Source organism: Drosophila serrata, unplaced genomic scaffold (genome assembly GCF_035046125.1).
Source record: "Drosophila serrata isolate PLE 108 unplaced genomic scaffold, ASM3504612v1 contig_272, whole genome shotgun sequence".
In the NCBI taxonomy this organism is placed as follows: Eukaryota; Metazoa; Arthropoda; class Insecta; order Diptera; family Drosophilidae; genus Drosophila; species Drosophila serrata.
In genome coordinates this window covers 49629-69053 of record NW_028257170.1, presented here as the reverse complement: position 1 = coordinate 69053, position 19425 = coordinate 49629, and positions in this window count along the sequence as shown.

The window sequence follows — 19425 nt, the reverse complement described above, 5'->3', positions numbered from 1 at the left end:
TTAGTGTTCAAAGTGAGTAAGTGAACATACATACTTACTTGTGATAGATACTTACTGATCATAGTTACTTAATGTTCATAGATACGTACTGTTCAGAGTTACTTTATGTTCATAGATACGTACTGTTCAGAGTTACTTAATGCTCATTGATATTAACTGATCAGAGTTACTTACTGATCAGAGTTAAACTAAATATCAGCTCGCTGCTCCTCTCTGCCTCTCCCCCTCTCTCGCTATGTTAGTCGCTCTATGTTAATCTCTAGAGGCAACTCCTCTCCCGCCCACTCACACTCACTTTCTCTGCTCCTCTCTTTCCTCGGGGACTATAAATAGAGGCGCTAAGGGCCCGCGCGCCTCAGTCTGTCCTAGGGGTACCTAGTGTTAAGTGATAGTGATAGTGATTACCTTTCGATCCCAAAAATATGACGTGGCCAATGCAATACATCTGGATGACCAGGAAGAAGCTCACTTGGATAAAGTCACCCAATCTTGGTCACTACACTAGAAGGAAGTAAACAATGACGTGTCCTTTACTGCGGTAAGTCTTAACCATGACATTTATATTATGTATGAAGAAGCTATTGGTGGTATCAGACCTAGGTATCAAAGTTAATTACTGGTCATAGATGCTGTTCAGAGTTACTTACTGCTCATAGTTACTTACTGATCATAGTTAAATAATGTTCATTGATACTTACTGATCATAGTTACTTACTGGTCATAGTGGTCATAATGTTCATTGATACTTACTGATCATAGTTACTTACTGGTCATAGATACTTACTCTTCAGAGTTACTTACTGCTCATAGTTAGTTACTGATCATGGTTACTTACTGGTCATACAAATCTCGCACATCTGTGCATATGATTCCCAACTGGTTCTAACATCCCCGGAACGAAGTGACTTCTGCCGGTCAAGTCTCAGAAATGTGTTGTGTTACAAAAGTTGCAAGTCATTGTTTATTAGTGTTCAAAGTTAGTAACTGATACGTACTAGTCATAGATACTTAATGATCATGGTTACTTACTGGTCATAGAGGCTTAGGGATCATAGTTACCTAATGTTCGTTGATACTTCCTGTTCAGAGTTATTTACTGATCGTAGTTAATTACTGATCAGAGTTACTTAATGTTCATTGATACTTACTGTTGAAATATACTTACTGATTCTCTACATTTAACAACAGATTCTCTTGCAGTTATATTATATAGTATTCCGGTTTTCATATAATTAAAAATGGAATTCTATAATAATAAAAGATATCTTTGAATGAGAGTTGACTCCTCACTACGTTGCAAACTGCAAACTGAATTTATAATACCCTGCAAGGGTATAAATATAAGCCACTAGGTTCGTTCAAAAGTATTTCCCACCATAAATTCACAGGGAAAACTACTTAAGGCACCCCAAAAAAAGAGACATCTTCTTCCCCCCCTTAAAAAAACAAAAAAACAAATAGAATATAGAATGTAAATAAACAAATTGAAGGCTGTCCTGCCTCACTGAACAAATTTGTGAGCTCTGCAAATGTGTGTGTGTTTGCCCTTAAAAAACAAGAAAATGAAAATCATGGAAAGGGAAAACAAATGAAATGAAATCCGAGAGGAATTCCCTGCCAATGATGGCTGACAGCTGTTCAAGGAGGTTGAGGAGGAGATGATGATGGAATTTTTGGGAGGTGAGTGGGTGGCCGAAACACGGCTTGTTAAATTCTAATTATTGTAATTAATTACCCAAGAGTCAGGGCCGAACAAACAATGGCCAGTCAATAATAATAATGATATTAATTGATTGAATTATGGAGCGTGCAACCAGAGTTGCGCAAAATCACCGCCAAGGGGGGCAGCCGACACACACACTATATACACACACCACAACCATACACAACGGACAGTTGTGGAAAACAATTTGTGGCCAACTTTGGTCGCGGCAACTTTTCAACGCTCGCCTGGGAATATTTATGAATGCCACAAACCGGAGACAGGGGACCCACAAGCCAAGAGACTCTGCAACTCTCCGCCTCAGACATTTATCCCCAAAAAAGAGTAAAACACAAACGTGCGACGCCCAAAAATAGACATTGGAAACATGCTACGTTTTCCTCTCCCCTTCTGTATCGAAGATATTATTATTATTGAATGGAGGAGACCAGTCTTTGTAGTCCCCCCTTCGATCTCCTCCAAAAAGTTGGAGTGTTTCGTAAGCGGGCTTTGCTTATTTTTGGCACACGAAAAGGAAAAGTGTAGACAAGGCGACGTTTTTATGGTAAATGATTTATGCCACCAGCGGGTGCAGAGCGTCCAAGGTAATTGAGTGGGAAACGCTAGACGGGAACCCCCTTTTTTTCTCCATCCTCCCTAATATGGGATATATACATACTATATATATAAGGAGGCTATAAGGAGGCCATAAGGAGTCAGCCATGTTGTTAGCTGCTTCAAAGACATTGCGAACGAGTCGCAGCAAGTGTAATTAATGCTGTGAATTTTTGCATATTAAAAGACCAAGTTTTGTCATCATTCAGCCGCCAAGCGTATCCAGTCGAGTGTTTATTTTACACTCTAATAAAGAGGTAGCTTTACTAAGGGAAAGACCTTGTAAAAGAACTACCCGAATTTTTAGAGAATTTCATTTAAAAAGCAATTTAAAATGGTTTAGAAAATTAGAATTTGAATATAACTTGTCTTCCTTTCATACTGAATTCTTATAGAATTATCATAAACAGCCCCTTTAAGTATTATTTTTATATCTTTAGGTCCCCTTTTAACCCAACTCTCTTGAAACTATAGTTCGCACATATCTGTCACCTGATTTACAGCCTCGTAAACAACTCAAAGTGGACTTAAATCCAGGAATCTCTCCCCCATATGTCTCTAGATCTATAGGGTATATACTGTTCGGCTGTAGATTTCAGTCATCGTGTTATGTTTGTTTTATAGTAGCCACAACTGCAGCTGATCCTCATAAAAAGCCGCGACACCAAATCCTCGTGGCGTGGCAAACGATCCATGGAGTTGCTCCTCTTCTCCCTTGCGATCCATCCGAGTTGCATGCAATCCAGAGACACAAACAGATACTTTTCTAGTGCAGCCAGGTATGGTTTTGTTTCTGGCTAGATTAAGGCTCCTTTATAAATTTGTTTAATCATTTTAAAGACTAGTTTTTTATATAGGTTTTAGGTTATAAAAAGTAAATATATTTAAAGAATTCAATTCTCCTAGAGTTAGAACTGTTTATTCCTTTAGTAAAGACTTTATTTAGTGTACAAAGTTTATATACCCTTGCAGTTTGTAATCGAATCATAAGATAAAATTAAATATCTATCATAACTGAGCTTAAATTATTATCATTCTTTGAATCTATAATTATCCATATTTTTATATGACAAATTTAAGTTTAAAAAACTCATAACTCAGTCAAAAGGGAATTATTTTTAAATCGGAATGCATTCCTATGTTAGTTTTTGAATGTTAATAAATCTGCATACTAAATTTAAAATGTAAAAAAATTAAATTTTTTTTTGCAAATTTTAACCCCTATAAAATTAGGAAAATTTTGAAAAAAATAAATTTTTTTCGGAGATAGCTAGATCGACTCGGCTGTTGATGCTGATCAAGAATATATATGATTTATAGGTTCGGAAATTACTCCTTCATATCGTTTTAAGCTTCTGACTTAAATTATAAAACCCAAAAAGGACATAAAAACTCCCATGCTTATCATCTAATTGAAATCAAATTTATAAGGACGTTTGCATAAATAATATTTTCTATACAATATATATATATATCATCTTCAAATTGATCCCTTAATAAACTTTTAGCTTACACTTAAACAAATTATTCTGCAATACCAGCCCAGAGCATCTCTGTCACTCACCAACACTTGGGGAACCGCCAAACGTGTCAAGTTAGTCGCTATAGCTCCAAGAGGGGAAAAACCCCGAGAAAAAACCGGGGAAAATCGAGGGGGAAAATCAAGGGGGGGGGGGGGGGAAACGGGGGAGAAGGCTGAACGTCGCACAGACAGCCGAAAGACGAGAATTTATTACGGAAACTTCATTGACAATTGTCACTGCAAGCTGATGCCGTGGAATCGCTGCCTCTGCCAGCGTCTCTGTCGGCGTCGTTAACTAAGTGCGTTGCGGTGTTGAAGATTTGTTGTTGTTGCGTTGTTGTTGTTGTGTTGTTGTTGTGTGATTGTTGTTGTTGTTGTATACCAAAAATAACGCAGCAACATGTGCGATGTGCGAGATGTGCGCGAGTGGTTCCAAAATACTTGTCCAAAGCAGCCGTCGAGACTGTGGCAGCTTATGGAAATCATATGGCGAAATGTCAACGAAAAACAAATACCGTAACCGACAAGGAAAAATACACGGCATGTTGGCTTATATGGCATGGATGGATTTTTTTCTTTTTTTTATGTAAAAGGAATTTACGCTTAGCATTTTGGTTTTATTATATATTTTTCCATCGTCGTGCTTTTGAGAGGGGGCGTGGTATGTGTCTTGTGAGGTGATTTATTTGGCGATTAGTCGAATATTAGTGAAGGCAATTATAAAGTTTATGGTCAGGAAATTTGCAGAGTCTTTGTAGATTTAATAAGCTTTAGGAGCGGTATGATTTAATGACAGCTAATTAAATACTTTAAATTAATGTTTGTAAATTAAATTTAATAATATTTGATTTATGAGGTTGAAATTAAGATCAATAGCGAAGTTTGCTTGTGAGTTTTAGACTAAAGAAAGAAACTGCTTTATATGGTTTTTAAACAAAAAAACTTGAGTATTATCTGACATCCATTCAAAACTCGATTTACTTATATAAAATCAAACTGAATACACCTTAAGTTCGTTTAAATATTTACCAATTCAATGAAATAAAACTTTAATTTCCCTTTTAAATAATCTCCCATACTTCCTTAATATTTTTCCGATCAGACTTCCGAATGATCATATAACTAAATTGATTCACAATTTTGTAGTTTTCAAGTTTGATTTTATTTCGGGGCCCATCTGCTGGCACTAAACATTCCCCCTAATCCCTTTGACTTGGGAGATCTTTCTCGCTTTCTCCTCACGCCCTCATCAGGAATAAGTGAATGTGTTTATAATTTCGAAAAGAGAAGAGAATCAAAAAGACTACTGGCAGTCTTTCTTTCTCCTTGGATGCCAGCGACGTCATGCGATATTAAGTGAAGCACTTTGTCAACTCTGACTAGCGGGTAGGAGTAGGGGAATCCCCCATAATGTCCTCCTTGGTGTAGCACCGGATGTTGTTTGGTAATTATTTAGTGCTTACTGCTCTCGCCTTGGCATTGGCGGCGTTTGATGTGTTTGCTTTGCTTTTTCTTTTGATACATCCATATAGTATATATAACAACAAATTGGTGAAGCGCGTCCAACGAGAACACAGAACACACAGAGCAACGAACAATGCGACAACATGAGAACAACAAATAAACAAAGACATCATCAATAAAAAGCAACAGACGAGGCGAAGCCAACACACACGGAGTCGAAGTTTTTGGGCCTCCAACTCCAGAGTCCCCCAATAAATCCGCCCATAACTCCAGAGATCCGAAAATGTCTTGCAACTCCCACTCCCCGGAAGGCAAAGACATTAACTTTCAATTGGAGAGCGAGATGGGGAATGTTGATGGGATTATAAGTGATTTTCATCAAAAATGCAGCGCACGACAGGAACAGATATAGCATCTATGGGGTTATATATATGGGAAGCACTGTAGAAAAGTTTTGAGGAATTTGAAAGATTGATTTTAAATAGGAATTATTAATATTAGTAAATTAGGAGAAGTAGGGAATTATTAAGATAGGTTTCTCAATGTAAAAACAAAAATCTATAGGCTTTAAACAGCTCTAAATTAAATCGTCTGGTGATGCTGAATTATATTAACTCAGCGATACAATGACTTCACGGCTTAACTCAAGTACCTAAGTAAAGATAACTAAGCAAGTTATATGTAAAGAAAACTCTTGAAATAATTGTTTAACAATAATAAAAGATACTTTTTTTCAAATAAAAATATGTATTTAAGAATTCAATGGAATTCATTGCTTTACATATGCTCCAATATATTAAAGCTTAAGATGTTTTAATAGGAAATTAATCGATATAATTTAGTAGATACATTATATACAGCTCTGCTTTTCAATATACATCCCTACTTAGCATTTTTTCTGTTCCACATTTTTTTTAACCACATTTATTCGCTCAGTGTGCCCACGGGATATGGCCTTGTTAAAAGTTGCCGAAGACAAGCGACGTGATAACTCAAAGCGAGACATCAATCGATTCGTCACCGTCTCAAGCAATCAGCCAGCAGAACTAACCCAACTTGGACTTGAAGCCGACTTCAGTTGGACATTCCGCCGACTTCTCCTCCTCTTTGGCTCAAAACTTGACTCGGCTTTGGGCTTAAGTATCAGTCGAAGACGAAGACGAAGTCGCAAGTCCCAGTGCCCGGTGGCGGGCCGCCCTCGGGGCCCTCTTAAAATATTATTCATAATTCCATAAATTTAAAGGCCCCAAGGAGCCCTGGTAACCAGCCTGGTGGTAGCTTCGGTATCTCGTTGAGGCCACGCGCCTGCGCGTTTGTCATATGCAAAAAGGGACTGTGGGGAGGTACATAAGAGTCAGGGGGGAAGCCCACTTTATACGACTGCTCCGCTACATTAAGCCTAATGAACGTCTTTAAATGTATGAGTTGAAGTTTGCACAAGGAGAAATAAATTAATCCTTACATTTATTATACTATTTATATACTTTTTAAAGTATTTACAATGATTATTGATCAATTACTGATCCAATTACCTCATAAATCTTTAATTTCTTTGAATTTATAGCTCTTAAACCTTAATATTCTTTAATTTTCTACCAGTGCACTTTTAGTTCTCGATGTCCGTGTCACTTGTCGATTTAAAGAAGTCCACTTTTCTGACCAAAAGTTGCCGTGATTACCAAAAGAGGGGGGAAAAGAACGTTGCTGGTTCCCTCCATTCGCATGGCATTAGCGCAGAAATATTTAATTAATGGTAATTTATGTGCACGTAAATTGTGCAAAGTGTGACCGCAGGAGCTTCATTTGAAGACGAAGGCAGCTGCAATAAAAGCAACACCAAATGGAGGATCGCAAATCGCAACAGCAGAATGATGATATGAGGAAGTGTGCCCCCCTGTAGCTTCTAGTTAACATTGGCAGAACCAAAAGGTTAATAGGGTTTATCCTTCTGTCGGCGGCTGGTTACGGTTTCGGGTAATGCAATTGCCATGGGTTAACTGTCATTGAGAAAAGTGGCAGTAGCCGGTTAAAGGGGTCTCAAGTAATCAAGGTTGCGGGAAAGGGTTAATCGTCTAATGGGGAGTTAGATTAGAAGGTTTTCTTATTGGGTTAAAGGTTCTTGTTATATTATTTCATATATTACAAATCAAGAAATTACATAAGTAATCTAAGATTCAATCATAAATATTTCCAGAGTTTTATCTTTAATTTGAAAAGGGGTTTACCCACTAAATGTGTCTGGCCTCAATTATATTTTGTTTTTTACTTTGAGGAGTCTCTAATTATTATCTAATTTATTGTATATAAACAATTTTCTATGTTTCTCTCACTTCTTAATACATTTCTTTTCAAGTACAACCTTGACACAGTTTATAAATATAAGAAAACTAACAATATGACATTGAAAAACCCTAAAAAATGGTAATTCTTCAGAGAAAACCTCCTCTAGATGATCTCAAATGACAGAACCCAAACCCTGTGGCTCCTCGGGGGGGAAACCAATAAAGCCTCTGACACTGAGGAATGCAATAAGATGTCACCGGTGGCCCCGTTGAATATTCGCTTCGACTGGTATGCAAATTTCCCAACTGCAACTGCAACTGCAACAGCTACCGTTGGGGATGCTGCTCAATGCTGGAAACCCATCTAGTAGAGCTCGACTGGGCCGCACTAAAAACTAATAAGATGTTGTATCGTCATGTATCTTTCGCTGTCGGTGTGTGTATCTGTATCTGTAACTGCGAACTGCAAATGGCAAACCGAACCTGCGGCCATCCGCTGATAGCTTCTCATTTTATTTCACCTTGTCACGTGCTGTGTGTGTTTGGGTGTGTTTGTGTGTGTGTGTGTGAGTTTGCAGCGGTGGCAATTTTCCGGCATTTGCTGCAGTGGAAAATATCTGGCTACCTACGCGCTGAGGCTCTTAACATTTCTGATTCCGATTTCTATTCCTATTTCCCGAATCTGATGGCCATGGCGATACCAACTGTGAGAGTATGGAACCAAAAATTTTGCCCAGGGGCGTATGGGATAAATCGGAGAACTCCCCTTTCTACAGAATGTTGCATCTTTATAGGTGGTAAATGGGTTTTGGTATTTACAGATTCTGAACATTAAGCACAGGGATAAATTGTGCTTAATATTATAATTAGTTTAATTTTTTATAAAGAAGAATATGAAACAAAACCCTAGGAAATGCCAACAAAATTAAATAATTAAAATAAATCCCCGGCAAACAGAAGAGTTTGCACCTAAAATTCCCAAGTACAAATTCAGCAACAAGCTAAAATATATTATTTCAATCCGTCAGAATAATTAGATATGATGAGGTGTCTTGGTTGAAAATTATATATTTCTTTTGGTATAATCAAAGTATATTTAATATACCAAAAAATATGCATTAGAAAGTTTAAGTTTCCAATTCAAATTTTTAAATATTAGCATTTTCTAAACTATTTTAATAACATAATTCTCATTAGGGGATAATATAGTTGCTACCTTTATTGCAGAAATCAGCTTAGATAATTACTAATCAATTTTGTTTAATGCCTTCTTCTTTTGAATACATTTAGAAAATTTGTATTATTTTTTTTTATTAAAGATATTTGTTTTATGGGATCAACATGTTCTCAATATGCAAAAAGACCCTTTTATTTCTTTAGTTATCCAGTTAAAGTTTTCAAACTACGCTTCTGATCACAAATCCCAAAGGATATATCTTTTCTCTGTGTGTGTTTATTTTTCTCCTCTATTTTTCCTTACCGGGGAAAACTGCTGGAGCTTTTTTCATTAAACGGTAATTTCACACCGGACGACACACACACACACTCACACACATACACAGAAATAGAAAAGAGAGGGGTATAGAGTGTACGCGTCTAGAATTTTTCGGACATTTATCGCCAAGACTGTCGTCGCCATTCGAATCTCTATATCGCCGCCCAATTACAACCAAGTTAAAATCAAGTACTGGCCATTGATTAGTTGCTATTCCAAGGCACAAGACACAGGTAGGAGAAAGGGGGGGATTAGAGAGAGAAGAGACTAAAGCGAAAGAGAGATGGCAATACAGAGAGATTAAAATGTAATCTTTAGCGCCGCAGTCATATGAAACGTGTTCGATTAGGCTTTCAGCCTCTCTCAGCAGCGGTTCCTGTTATGTATCCTCCTTACACTGAGGAAAAATTTGTATTCATTCGAATATTATTCACTCATAAATTAAGCAAGTTATCAGCTTAATATTTTTGGATAAGGGTAAAGAGGATGATAATTAACTGAATAGCACAGAACTACTTTAGCCTTGGATAGGTCCTTTATTTTCTATTAAAATATCTTGATTTATTGCTTTTTTATTAAATATATTTGTAAGTTTTATGTGGTTTTATAAATATTTTTAATATCAGTATTTCCTTCTCTTAAGTCTGTCTTTTTCCTGTGTGATTTCCAATGGGTTGGGTTTCCATTTCGCTTCGCTTCGCTTTTGGTTTGGTTTGGTTTCCTCGATTCTGACCAACTGCTGTGCCGCATGTAGGTGGCCCTGGAGTGGGCAGTGGGTTTTGGCCAAGAGCCCATCCGACCCCCTTCTGACCAGGGGTAAGTGCTGAAATGTGTCCAACCTACGCGAGCCAATAAAATGTACTGAAATCAAATTTGCCAAAGGAATTATAGTCTTACAGAAGTAGATAAAACGAGCAACAAGAGAACTTGTAGTATTACTAATATGTAATACTTATAAAATAGGTATTATAATAGAGCATTATACATAAAAAGTATCATTTCTTATTTATATTAAAATCATTATAAAGGCAGTAAGAGAATATTAACAACCATTTGCAGTCAGTTGCAGCTTCCAGATTGCAACTCCCATTCCCTTGGTGATATTTCCTAAAGGGAATGCTTAAGTTTGAGAATGCTCACCTCTGTCCATGGAGTGTCACTTCCGCATTCCACACAAATCAATCCCAGACCCGGAGCCTGTTCATTGTCCGGGACTTATCCACACTTGACCGGATTCCAGACAAACCCGATCCCAGTGTCCAGTAAATGAGCAATTTACGGGGAATCCCCCTTCCAACCACTCCAAAGTGTGAGTGTAATTACAAGGCGAAAATGAGCAGTGGGAGGAGTAGAAGTCCAATGCCTGTAATGCATCCATGAGGCAGTCCAGTCATGGCTGTTTAATAACCTTAAACAGATTTCCTGCTGTCTTAGTAATGCTTTTCACTTGTTTACATTGCAGCTTAAGGGATTGAGCCTCCAATTCAGTTTCCCCTTCACCACACACCACACACACATACACAGATACACACACACAAAGACTCACTCTCACCTGTCGACCATGGCTTTATTCAATTTTGCAATTTTGCGTAAATGTAATTAAAATATCCTTTTGCCCTTCCTTTTGGCAAAGGCGCCGAAATCTGTGTGCGTGCGTGTGTGTTTCTGATTGTGGGTGCGAATGTTGTTGGGTGGCTTTTTGGTCCTGGCAAAAGGATGCTTTCCGGCCCCTTTTTGGCCTGGTCAGTTGTCGACTGCAGAGTGTGAGACTTTCCCATGGCATTAGCCAACCGCACATGCAGCACTTGCTGTTAAGTACACCTTCACAGAACAGACAGTTGTGGTCAACATAATAGCAGGATGTTCCATAAATGTTGTTAAAACTTAATGAAAATGTTATTTTTTAGGTAGTTAACGTTATAGAAAATATGAGTCCTGAAAATGTGTTGAAAGCTTTAGAGAACCTTTCGATTATTTTATGTAAAGGCACGGAAGTCCGTTTTTCATAAAATTGTACGCAAAATTCTAGATTAATATATAATTGCTATATATCAAATTTGATGAAAATCTGTTGAAAACTGGAAAATTTATCATATTTTTCTTAAAATGTTCTGATCGTTCCTATGGTAGCATATACATGTTTACATATAGTCCACCGATTCGCTATGATCCGAATTATATAATATTAAAATTATAAAGAAGAATAACTCCATAGTTTCATTCAAATAGCTTAAATTTCTTCCAAAACAAATCTCGCACATCTGTGCATATGATTCCCAACTGGTTCTAACATCCCCGGAACGAAGTGACTGCTGCCGGCCAAGTCTTAGAAATGTGTTGTGTTACAAAAGTTGCAAGTCATTGTTTATTAGTGTTCAAAGTTAGTAACTGATCATACATACTTACTTGTGATAGATACTTACTGATCATAGTTACTTAATGTTCATAGATACGTACTGTTCAGAGTTACTTAATGCTCATTGATATTAACTGATCAGAGTTACTTACGGATCAGAGTTAAATTAAATATCAGCTCGCTGCTCCTCTCTGCCTCTCCTCCTCTCTCGCTATGTTAGTCGCTTTATGTTAATCTCTAGAGGCAACTCCTCTCCCGCCCACTCACACTCACTTTCTCTGCTCCTCTCTTTCCTCGGGGACTATAAATAGAGGCGCTAAGGGCCCGCGCGCCTCAGTCTGTCCTAGGGGTACCTAGTGTTAACATCTCAAGTGATAGTGATAGTGATTACCTTTCGATCCCAAAAATATGACGTGGCCAATGCAATACATCTGGATGACCAGGAAGAAGCTCACTTGGATAAAGTCACCCAATCTTGGTCACTACACTGGAGGGAAGTAAACAATGACGTGTCCTTTATTGCGGTAAGTCTTAACCATGACATTTATATTATGTATGAAGAAGTTATTATCAGAGTTACTTAAGTTCATTGATACTTACTGATCATAGTTATTTACTAGTAGATACTCACTGATCGTCATAGATACTCACTGATCAAAGTTAATTACTGCTCATAGTTACTTACTGATCATAGTTAAATAATGTTCATTGCTACTTACTGTTCAGAGTTACTTACTGGTCATAGATACTTACTGATCATAGTTACTTAATGTTCATTGATACTTACTAATCATAGTTAATTACTGGTCATAGATACTTACTGTTCAGAGTTACTTAATGTTCATTGATACTTACTGATCATAGTGCATATGATTCCCAACTGGTTCTAACATCCCCGGAACGAAGTGACTGCTGCCGACCAAGTCTCAGAAATGTGTTGTGTTACAAAAGTTGCAAGTCATTGTTTATTAGTGTTCAAAGTTAGTAACTCATCATACATAATTACTGGTTATAGATACTTACTGATCAGAGTTACTTACTACTCATAGGTATTTACTGATCATAGTTACTTAATTTTCTTAGTTTCTCTGGCAGTTATATTATATAATATTCCGATTTCAACATTAATACCATATAATTTCCCTTAAAAGTCTTACAACTTAATAAAGTTGCAATGTTCAGAGTTACCATAGAAAGGGTTGTATTTTTTAAGCCCAAAAAATCTCTTTCAACATCTATCTTTCCCAGCATTGCTGTACACTGTGAGAAAACAGAAAAAAGTAAAAACTGGAAATGAGAATGGGAACTTGGTAATACAGACAGTCGCATTATACGCTCTTTTGCATATTGTGCAATGGGATAAGATACGGCTCAAAGGAGTTTGGGACGCGGTAACTCCGCGTTCTGCTTGTTTATTTGTTCATTTGTTCATTTGTTCGCCTCGCTTCTCGCCTGTGACCTTTGGCCCCGCTCTCTTTTCACATGGTGGCACAACAGTGCAACAATCAAGGCACCCACAAGCCCCTGCTTACTGTCAAAAACACACGCAGCAAACGCAACATCCCCGGCAAACAAACAAACAAACAACAAACCCACTGAAGAAGCCCAGCTGAACAGTGCGGGCGAACCGTCGCACAGTGGCCTAAAGAAGGTCAACAAAATATTAATTATTGCCTTAAAATGGCTTTATTTTTTTGCTTATAAGGTCTAATTATGAAGGTTTACAGTCTAAAAGAACTTCCGATAAGATACGTTACAAAAAGTTGTAAAGTGAAGTTAAATAACGAAATTTGAAATGGATCATAACTAAGCCAAAGAGGCTTTAATTTCAGTTTGGAAAACATTTTGTAGTGGTTTTTATTATGATAACGAAATGTATATACAAGTAAAAATAATACAAATTCGTATTCGTTTACATTTTTGACATATTTAAAACAATATCGATAAATTTGGAACAATTTTTGTTACAAATCTGAATGTATGTAACCCTTGGCAATTAATCGCTTTTTGGCTATCAGATTCCCCGATTAATAATCCTAAAATATAAGGATTTCTTGAAACAATATTTATTGGTCTAAATTTAATGACGAACGTTTAAAAAATCATATCTAAGCCCAAACAACTTTCATTCTAATTCAGAAAGCTTTCCTGTTTAGATTTTTATATGGTTAGTAAAGCTGCCTATGAAATAAATTGTATACAATTTCTTCCTTAAAATATATCGGTTTTAGATTTTTACAATTCCAATAACTCTTTTAAAATCAGGAAAAGTTTGTAACCATTTTTTTTTTCAATAAACAAGGCTAAGTGGACAATATTAATCATAATAATATATGTATATGCTTTGTAGTATCAGAAATGACTCCTTCATTGCAAACTTCTGACTTCAATTAATAATTAAATGAATAATTAATAATCATACGCTTCAAGGACATAATAAACCTTCAACCACTGTCAACCGAGTCGGGAAAAAGGTTTTCTGCCAGCAGGCTCTGGCACTGCAGCTTCTTGACAATGATAACAATGCGGCGAGGTCCTTTCCTAGAGGCTGTGACACGAGCGGGCTGGACTGATGCGAGCTGACGGACGGGCAGGACTCGCAGGACTCCGGTGCAGTGCAGCGCTTTGGTGTGTAATTTAATTGAACGGACATAACGAGGCGCACAACACACACACGCACACTCATATGAATGTATATAGAGTGGGTGGAGTGGGTGGTCGGGCTTGAGTCGAGTCGAGTCAAGTTGAGTAGAGTTGAGTTCGTGTGTGTGTGTGTGGGGGGGGGGGGGGGCGACTAAAGAGGACTCTTTGCTTAATTGAAAGCAAGTAAGTGGAAAATTGAAAACTTTGGCAGCCATAACGTTGACGTCTGACCGCCACTGACACACCGCATACCGCCACCCCCCTAGAACCCATCCACAATTCTCCACCAACAGAGCATTATTCAGAAACACTTGAAGAAATACTTTTATATATATTATATTATAAAACCTATTTCAAGACTATAGAAACGTTCTAAGAAGGTTTTTGGGGTACAATTTTAGAGATATAATATTAGATATTTTAAAAGGAAGTAATTAAATATTTAGCCTTCACAATATTTATTAAATTTCCGAATTAATTTAACTTAAAAGTCCACTTAAGTAGTCAAAATATTTATTTACCTTCTCCAAACTAAATAGATAATTTAAATAATTAATTAGAAATTGAGTAATGACACCCTAATTATTTCTCTCTGTGTATATTATATTATCTATTTAAAGTCTTAAAAACAATTTCAAGAGTGTTTTCGGGATAGGATTTTAGAGAAATAATATTTAATATTTTAGAAATAGGTAATTAAATATTTAGCCATCACAATATTTATTTAATTTCTGAATTATTTTAACATAAATAGTCAAAATATTTTTTTTTTCCTTTTCAAAAATTTATAGATCAGTTAAATAATTAATTAGAAAATAGGTAAAGGTACCCGAATTATTTCTCCCAATGCATGGACATGTACATTGCATTTGCATTTGATAGCCCCGCCCACATTTCGAGTAGGGGGGGGGGGAGGGGGGGAAGGGTGTAGGCTAGGCGGCGAGTGGCAAAAAAAAATGTGCAGTCACGTACAACGCCGACCGAGGCCGTGGCAGAGACGCCATTTTGCGCTGCTACTGTCACTTTACATGCCACAACACACAATTGACAGCGCGGATATTTATGTAAATAATTTTTCATGTTGCTGGTCGGCAGCAGCAGCATCGCCAGCGACAACAAAAGTATGCACTTCTGTTGACGTGACCCGGGCGGTTGTGAAATACAAAACAAAAAAAAAATGTGTTTTCCACACTGCGAATAAACAAAAATAGGCGAAAAAACCCCAGGACGACCCCACACACACACACACACACCGAAGAGGGGGTTAAGGGTTGTGGGGGCGCCCATTCATCTATTTCTCACCCCCCCTTTGCGGACGCCGTTGTCTGCATAAAAGGATCCCATTGTCGTCACGGTCCAGCCCACAAAATGGTTAAAGTGCAGCAGGCAATGGTGAACTTTTGTGAAAGGATCGAATGAGACCGATTTCCAGATTGGGCTTAAATAGAGTCCGGAAATATGGAAAAGCTGTACATTTTTTTCCATTCTTAGCAATCAATGGATTTCAATTATTTCATTTAAATAGCTATATCCGAGGAATAATAAATTAAAGAAAAGTCTAAAGTGTTACTGTTACAAAATAAATAAAATAGGGGTTTCAATTTTTCAAAAATTTAGCATTACTGTATCAAAGATTATCAATATTTAACTCGATGGCCGATACATGAATGGATATTGCGATTGGTTATTCTATTATATTATATTATATTATATTATATTATATTATATTATATTATATTATATTATATTATATTATATTATATTATATTATATTATATTATATTATATTATATTATATTATATTATATTATATTATATTATATTATATTATATTATATTATATTATATTATATTATATTATATTATATTTTATTTTATTATATATCTTAGGTATGCTTCAAAGATAGGATTTATTACTTTGATTTATAAAGCTTTGCAGGGTATTATAATTTTAGTCGCTTGTAACGTTGTGAAGGAGTCATTTTCGATATATATTGCGATCAGAATTAACAGCCTATTCAATCTAGCCATCTCCAACCAAAGAAAAAAATTAACAAAATTTTTCCAAAATTTTAAAAGGGGTTACATCGTTAAATTTGTCAAAATTTGAGAAAAAATGTTAAATTTGTAAAAGCTTTACTTAAGTATGCAGATTTAATAACCCAATAAAAACTAACAAAAGAAAGCTTTCCGAAATAAAATCAATGTCTTTTTGACTTAGTTATGCAAATTTTAAACTTTTTTGTGTCCTAAAAAATTTCATATCATATCGCTAAATATCCATTCAAAGTATATATCAATGTGAATATTTAAGGCTTCGTTATGATCTATTTCCGATACTATCCTATAATTTCTTTATTTTATACATATTAAATACAGTAAATGTAAACATTCAAGTTCTACAAAATTACAATTACAAGATATTAAATACCCTCAGAACCCATTACCTTAAAGCCATAAACAAACCATTCAACCTTATCCCTTAAGACCACCACCCATTCCTTATCATTAAATAACTTTCATATTACAGAATTAACTTCATTTGACATTTACATTTTAAATCTGTTTCCCACACCCCCCACTGCAATGCCAATTTAGGAAAATCGATTGATGGGGGAGAAGGAAAAGGAAAATATGGTTCCATAATGCCCCACTAATTATAACGCATTGCAAATGCAATTAATGGGCGCGACAATTAAAAGTAACGAGCAGAAGAAGAAACCATTATGGGGATGCTCATAAATGATAATGCCATAAAAGAGGCCCAGGAAAGTGGCAACATTTTCCGAAACGCTTTCGAAACATTTGTCGCCAAATGGAGCTGCAAAGAGCAAATGCTTTGCATCCTAAAACCAGGAAATATGCTTAAAACGTGGCCAGCGATTTGAAATCGTTGACTGAAACACAGGAATTTGCTCATTCCACACACTCAGCCTGCACATAGTATTTCCCAGCACAATATATCGTGGCACAGTTGACTGGACTAATTTGTCGGAAATGACGTTTTCGGTTTTAGCCAACGGAAGTGAGGGTTATGTATGCGAATTTTCACAGTGGCCATTTTCGGCAATTTTTGGGTGGCTTTCCATACGGCTTATTTCGGGGGGGAGTGAGAGGTTTGACTAACACAGGAAATGCCGGCAAAAAGGTAATGGCAATGGCACAAAATATTTCAAGTCCTTGCGCGACACTCTTCCGTAATGACGCGCGCCTGCTAATTTAATTAATTTCCACCTGGTCTCTACCTCCCCCCCTCCCCTCTGCCAGATGGCACAAAGTTTAGTCCCTTGCATCACCCCGAAAAAGCCCAGCAATACACGTAATTGAAACATTCCTTGACCAGCGAAATAATAAAAGAGTCCCTGACAAGAAATAGGAAAAAAGAAAGTTACTTCTACCCGCAATTATTTGGCACGTCTCCACTAATTAATTACGCCTTTTGGTTCCACGTTTCTTGGGCGGTTCAGTTCAGTTCAGTTCGGTTTCCGTTTTGCTACCAAGTTTAAAATGTCCACGTTTAATTAAATATGGCCCGGGTGCGGCGGCTCTATAATTAATTTCGGCACTGCAATTTTGTTTAAACCAAAGAATTTGCGGCCCATAGAAAAAAATATGTCTGTATATATGTACTGTGAAGGAGCTGAAAAACCGAAGCGAATTAGAGCAGGACATCTGCACGGATGGATCCTGCCGTTCTCCCAGGAATACCCCTCTAAGCCATTACCAATTTGAAATTTACACAGAGATAAATATTTAGAGCTTAACAGGGTGAATTTTTGGGTATTTTGTTTGTTCTATATTAAGAAATTGATTAGAAATAGTTATGTTTATGGTTTGTTTTAGTAATAATTTTGCTAACTGAATTCGTAGTTGGGAATTTTAAGTAGAGAGCCTGCTTCAAATTAAGCTTAATGTACGTAGGCTGGAGGGTTTTTTGTGAGCCTTTTTGGTTAATTTTATTACCAACATCTTTTCATTATTTCTATCAATATTTTGAATAAATGAAAGCACTATTTTATTATTATTTTAAGACCCATAACTGTATAACCGTCCAAGCTCTCTTTTCTAAACTATACAAAACCAAAAAATAGCAATAAACTTCTTTCTTTAAATATTCCAATCAACTCTTTATTAATGTATTAAGCACTTAGTTAAATCTCAGTCTAAGTTTTAAAGTAATCTATTATAATTATACATTTTCAGTGCAGGATTCGAAGAAAGAATCTGAATCCAAACTGGAGCCTGAGTTGGTGGCCAGGGCATTAAAGTGTCAATATCCATTAGGCAGTCCTGATTGTTTAAGCTGCTTTACGCCAACTTCTTTTCTGCCTTTTCTTTTGCTTTCTTCATACCCTGCTCCTGCATCTGCCTCCTCCATCTTCTTGGCCATGTCCTCGTCCATCCGGGTCCAAGTTTCTTGACACGCTCTCTCCGGCTCTTTTGTCTCCGGAGTCTTTTATTGCCTGCAAAGCCGGAGCACAATGACTCCTTCTTCGTTATTTGTTCTGGCTGCTGTTGGGCTCATTGTTTCAAATAAGAAATGACGCGAATTGGTTAGAGCGAAATGGTTAGAAATGCAAATTAGCGGGGAGATAAAAGTGGTGGGAAAAAGGTGGTTGGGTTGGCTGGGTAATGGTGGTGGGTGGTGTCGAGGCAAATGGCCGAAATGATGCCATGGCAAAAACTCGAATGCCCTATGGCCATAAGTCGGACTAATATAACATAAAAGGACTATGACCTGTCTCAGATGAAAGAAAAAACGGAAAGATTTTTATTTTAAGAAGAGTTTAAAACATATTAAAGGTTTTGGGTGTAAATGGGACATGAAGTTATATTATTTAAAGTCAAGTTTTTTCAAATAATTGAAAATCTTTTACAAATAACAAAAAACCTGCTATGAAAGTACAAAAGATTTCTATTAATTATAGTTTTCAAGAGTTTTGAAGGATACTTTTTTAATTTTAATATTTTATAGCATACTTTTTGGGGCAATTTGGATAGATCTTAAATGCAACAATTTTAAAGGCTTTCCCTTTAATATTACATCTCTAGAACCTACAAATGAATACCTTTCAGTTATATAATCCTTCTCATACCCTTCCCAATCCATTTACTCCAATTTAGAAAGAAATAAGAAAAATTACCGCTGGCTAATCTTTGTCATCTGCTCCAGCTGCCTTGCCCGATTTCACAAAATTTCTCGTTCAGGTAATTGCAAAAAAAAAGGAGAAAAGGGAAAAGGTCAGCAGAGTGAGAAAAAAAAGATACAAACTAGAGAGTGCTTTAGGAACAAAGCAAGTCAGCTGCCGGGGACTTGAACTTAATTGGTAATTAAACAAAGTCGCG